This window comes from Spodoptera frugiperda, chromosome 8 (assembly GCF_023101765.2).
Source record: "Spodoptera frugiperda isolate SF20-4 chromosome 8, AGI-APGP_CSIRO_Sfru_2.0, whole genome shotgun sequence".
Taxonomy (NCBI): domain Eukaryota; kingdom Metazoa; phylum Arthropoda; class Insecta; order Lepidoptera; family Noctuidae; genus Spodoptera; species Spodoptera frugiperda.
The window spans coordinates 10024720-10031119 of record NC_064219.1 but is presented as its reverse complement, the minus strand read 5'-3'; positions in this window follow the sequence as shown (position 1 = coordinate 10031119).

Here is a 6400-nt window from a genome sequence, read left to right as displayed (position 1 = left end):
TTGTAGAATATTACTCTGAAATCATATTAAAAAAATCAGACATTTTCCATGGACCAAAACTTTTATCAGACGCTATAAAGCTCTAAAAAATTGTGCGCCTTACAAAATTGTAATAGCAATATATGTGAGGTTGGAGAGAAATATCTTTTCGGCAAAGCAGTAGCACATTTGTAACATTCACGATGGTAATCACGTTCGTGCAAATTATCTGGTAAAACTATGATGAATTGATGATTTGACAGACGGCTTAAAGCTCTAAAAAATAGTGCGCCTTACAAAATTGTAATAGCAATATATGGTGCCCCTGTAATGCAAAACAGTAGTACAAATCATCATAGTTATTACAATTTTGTAAGGCGCACTATTTTTTAGAGCTTTATAGCGTCTGATAAAAGTTTTGGTCCATGGAAAATGTCTGATTTTTTAATATGATTTCAGAGTAATATTCTACAAAACATATATAAAAATCAGACATAAAAATTTAAGTTAAGTTAGTCTAATTTTTAGTTACCTTTCTCACCTGGTACCTGCGCAGGTGTCACTCGGCAAGCTTTACAAACATTAAGGCATTAAAAAGTACATACAAGACTACTGTAAGCCGAAGGTTAAATGCTTGTAAAAATAAGATATGTCTGACAGCTCTGGGATCTCGCTCTAGATTGGAAATTCGTTTTCTAAAAGTATTAATTTTGTATGCCTCAGTGGTCGAGTGACTGTCTCATTGGCCATTGGCAGTGGTTGCAAGTGCGACTGCCAGACAAGGTGTCTCCGGTTCAATTCCCGGGTGGGGCAAAGTATTACTGGACTTTTTTCGATTTTTCGAAACTTACTCAGTAGTAGCACGGAGCCTGGAATTGTGTCCAGTATATGGCAAAAGGGTCATCCCCTATTACATGGGACTTATAACACAAATTGTGAATAGAAGATGTAAATTGTATAGCTGCATTACGTGCCGTAATGTGCACCTCTGCCTACCCGTTCGGGAATAAAAAGGCGTGACGTTGTAGTTTAAAAAAAAAGGAATTGCGTGAATTTTTTTGGTTACGCAAATGTTTTTACTAGAAGTTCTAAATTGGAAACTCGTTTTCTAAAAGTATTGATTTTGTATCCAGTCCGGTTTACAGTTTTTGTTTGGGAACACAATTTGGTTATACAATTTGCAGTTCCCGTTCGAACGCGGGTTTCACTGGTTGGCTACTGGTTCGCTTTTGATCGAGGAAACCATTGAATTTTGTTTCTAAACACTATGAATGTCTATTTTTAATTAAAGGTTGTATTTTTTCCAATGCCTGATTAACTTTATCGGCGGAATAATTTTGAATATTTGTCATTTTTTACACTAAAAACTACCAAATGACGATTTTATTCCACAGATGTAACTTAGCTGTTGCTTTAAAAATCTGCCTTTAATGTAGTTTTGACTTAACGATGGATATGCAACCGTAACTATACTTCTTTGAATCTGGGCTAGCTTTCATGCTACACTGAAGTTTTTTTAATATACACGTAGCGCACACTAGGATTTTCTCCCATGTCGTGTATGCGTTTACAAACATTCAAGTTCATATACACGTCACACTCAGACCCGAAACAATTATTCGACTTGCAATGATAATACCAATGATTCAAGTCATTTATATCCAAATATCCACACAGAATAATTTCATTAACAAAATTCAGAAACCCTCATCAAAAATTCATCCTTTTACGAAATGATTTCACCAAAAGACATTGTTAACTTTACTGAGACGCCTCTTGACCGAATTCTCCAAAAAGTTTAAGTGTTGAAAATGTATAATGGGTACAAAATTAGCCCCCTTCTCTTGGATGATGATGTTGCGGCCCTGTTTGAGGTCCCGAGTGTCTTTGTAATTCTGTAACCGCTGTGAGCCAATTATCTCGATAATTGGTTGCTCTTTACTTTCTGTTATGGAGACTCAGAAGAGAGTTGTCAGAGGTATGTCAGTGAAGTACGAGGTTTTAGTTGGCTGTTAATAGAATTTATACCTTGATAATTGTTGTATAGGGTTTGGAATTGTGATAGGTACCTTGTAATAGATTTATTTTTCTTCACTATGAATCGCAAAAAATCTGAAAAAATTAATCTAGCCGTAGCCATTTTGTGATCCGGAGCTACGGACTGAAAGGTTACCGGGGTTCCGGCTCGAACAGGAGTAGGAACGGAGTTTTAGTCACTAGGTAAGTGTTTGACACTCCCTCTCGCCTCGCCCAATGCGGGAGAAGTCAAGACTTTCCCTGCTTAACAAAGGCATATTGTGATGACAAAATATAACACATCTATCACCACCTCTACATTTCAACAGGGTATCGTAAGAGATGCCCCTCAATCTGTCAAGTATAACATTAGAGGTCTGACTTTATCTAGTTGTCACTTTTTACTAACACTATTTCCCCCTTATAAATATAAAAAAATACTCATCACAAATTATTTATCTCAGCCTACACTATACCAAATGAGAGTCACAAATAACAAAACACAAAGACACAATTGAATACAATGGTAGGATGTAAATTACTGAACATTTCGCTATCTCTTCAGGTCGTTGAGTTTCGGCACAATTTTACTGTTAAAATTTACTTTTCTCGTCAATTTTGTTATCTATTCACTTAGGGCTAATAATCTCTTAATCTGCCCCGGTTCTTCCAATAATGATTTGTTGCTTATTTTTATCTGAGAATTTCCTTCCATGATTTACTTTTTCCTTTTTTGATTTCGGATTTTAGACTTTATTTACTTTACTTATAATTAGATTTTAACTTTATTTCTAAGGCGTTAATAGTAAAAAAGAGTTTGTTAAATGTAATCAACGTGATTTAAATAGAACTCACGTACATTCATGGAGAAAACTTCTACTAGTTTCGAGTCACAGAGGGACTCTTCATCATGAGCAGCGTACGCAGACGCGGCGACATCGCGCAGCCTACTTAATTTGCATGCCTTACGATAGTTATTATAACGATAAACTATTTTGCATTGACTATTAAATACAGTTTCAATGTAACGTGTAAGTAATTTAACCTTTTTTAATATCCATTATAAAGTTTCTCAAAGAACATAATTACTTGACATAATGTCCTCATAAAAAAGAAAACAAAATCAACTAACGAGACCATCAACTTTGACACCAAATATCACTTTCAAGGGCCAAAAAAAAATCAAAAAGCAAACTTCAAAGAGATTAAAATAAATTACAAAAGTTTACTAAAAAATTAATAAACACGTTAAAAAAACTGTTCACCGTTGACCGTCAGCGGCCGCTAGTGATTAATGAGGTCTGGTTGGTGTTGTTTTTGCAAAACTCCCGATAGGTGGCGCTGGCGGGTCAGACAGACAATGATATATTGATGTAGTTATGATGACGAGCTTGTTTAAGTTTAAAACGTCATGGTTTATGGAGTATAAACGGCAGTTTTGTTGATAAGTTGAGGGGGAGATGCGATTTGTTATAAATCATTGTCTATCATTCATACCACGTTTGGAATTGTTGTCGATATATTTTTAGTGTCGGTTTAAGAACTGTAGAGTTAGTACCTATAAGGTGTTATAACCGTCAACGATAAAAATAAGCCGGTAAACGAGCAACTGGATCACCTGATGGTACGCAATCACCGCCGGACGTGGATACCCGAAACACCAGTGGCATTACAAGTGCATTGCTGGCCTTTTGGGAGTTACAAATTTAAGGATTGTTGGGAAATCGGGAATTAGGAAGATTGGAAAGGGGAGTAGTTGGGCCTCCGGTAACCTCACTCACACAACGAAACACAATGCAAGCATTGTTTCACGTCGATGTTCTGAGCGGCCGTGGTATCAATCCTGTCGAACCAACCCAGTCGTGCCAAAGCATGGCTCTTCCATACTTCACAGTTTTGTTGCTACCAACAGGCTACTAGTATGAAAAATATAACTCTCGAAACCTCGCGCTCGACTGCCACAGTTTAAACCACACGATCGCAAAGACTGAACAGAATACGTCCACATCAAGCAATAATAAATCGGGCCATAAAATTTCCACGCCATTGCAACAATATAATCAAAATTTCTGTCCAAATGTCTGCACACAGTGAAAAACTTCATTTACATTTTATATTTAATGGACCATCTCGTTTGGTGTGATTATCCCATTAGTGGGGAGTGAAAGGGGGTGATCTCCCTCTCTCTCATTTGACTGGGATTACGCGGTTTTGTTTGATAAAATCCATATTTGTCTGTGTTTGTTTGGGTAGAATAGAAAGCGAGCTATTAAATATAATTTCTAATATTAATTCATGTTACCCCACAGAAAACCTTGCCGTTTATAGATTGTCACAAAAATATATATTTTATGTTCTCCAACACTCAACCAGGGTTCTTTGACTTTATAGTTTGTACCGCTGCGCTGTTGGTAACGCTCTCGATGTTTGAGAACATAAAGTAAGTATTTTTATGAAAATCTTCAAGGTCCATATTATGGTAAAGTTTTGTATGCTGACAGATAAATCAGACAAACGATGTCTACTACAACCCCTCAGAGAATCTAAGTTAAATTTAGCCTGTGAGGTAAATACACGTACAAGTGTTGTGAGCTTCATATTTCTCGAGCAAAACCATGCCACAAGTACAACTTTCCGTATAATTTTACCTGTCTCATCAGAACAAGTATATACATAAAATTTCCCATCCATCTTAAATATTCAACGTAGAAGGACATTATAATATATCTTCTGAATTAATTTAAATTTTGTACCAATACTTAAGCATTGCTCTCTCGACGGTCTAGAGTTTATGAGCTACGGCGTAGCGCTACGAGAGTGCTACGCCTGCTACGGAGCTACGAGTGTGTTTAGGTTTATTAAATTTTGTAGAAAGCTTCGCTGAATATTTTGTGTTTTCTTTAGAGGTTACGTTTTATTTTTTGGTTAAATATAATAAAACGAATTGAAATGTTTTCAAGTTTTCTCTTGAGTAAATGTTTATTCCATGAGAATTTAATATTTTGATCTTTATTTTAGAGGTCAGGAGGTTTATTTTGATAACATGGAGAGACTATTGTAGTACCACAGTCACTTCACTACAGACATAACAGTGGGATAATATTTGTACTATAAAATACGCATCAACTTCCTCAATAAAGTACAGAAAAAAACGCTCATAAAAAACCATTGCAACAAACGAAGTTCCCTGAATCACCTGCAGAATTCAAAGGCTTTTGTCTGAAGCGACAAACCTCCATAGCTTCCATTAATTTATGGACTTCACGCAAAGAACAAAAGGAAATTTCAATTCAATTAAATTATCCGATAAATGTGGAAAGTTTGCTATCGAGCGACATTATACGGAAAACAATGGAAAAGTTTAGTTCAGTATTATTACGAGTACTTGATGTTTTTGTTATGAAAATAATAATAATATAATATTTGATTTAGATTCGGGATTCGTTTGTCGAGGTATTAATTAATTCCATTTGTCGCTAAACGGCTTTCTAATCTTTTGTTTTCACGCCTGTACCTTTTGTACAAGTTTGCTTTACGTTAAACGAGAAGGCGCTTTCTTTTCGATCTCGTTAAACGTAAAAATATACGTACTAAGCCCTCTGATATTTTATGAGTAGAAAGAAAAATCTGTACATTGCTTAAAGTAGACATCCGACTCGATAACTATTGAAAGTTGTTAAAAAATAAACATTAAATCAATCAATAGATTACGTCATAAACATTTTAAAGGTGCCTGCAACACACCTGTGTCTCCTCTGGCGTCCATTGGCGACACTGATCGCTTATCATCAGGTGACCCGTCTGCTCGTTTACCCCCTTATCCATTAAAAAATTAAGTTATCTGAGTCACAGTTAGGTGAGCAAAGAATCTCATGACATTCGTATGAAAAGTAAAAAATAAATCTTAAATATGTCTTTGACATTAAGATTAGATCTGAGATAAGAGATATCAATCATCTGATACACATTACGTATTAATAGTTGCTGACGAGTAACTATGATGTTAGAATTCTTTCAGATAATACATAGTATATACCATATAGGGACATTATGACAAACTTGCGTAATAAATTTCTGTATTTTAATGAGTTTTCATAAGCACTTTTTTCGTAAACCGTATTTTTGCATCGCATTAACAGCCTATTAGTGCCCACTGCTTACCAAAGGCCTCTTCTGAAATGGTAAAGGTTTTGAGCATTAATCACCACGCTTGCTCAATGCCAGTTAGATTTCAAACTTATAATTACAAAGTAAAAGCCCAGGTTTCCTCACGATGATTTCCTTCACTGTTTATCAGTGGAATTTCGTTAATTTCTGTGAAATCCAATGAAAGTACCTAGTAAACAAGTATTGATATTTGCTTACATTCGTGTTTTGATGGTTGCTACTTGACAACCTGATTCTA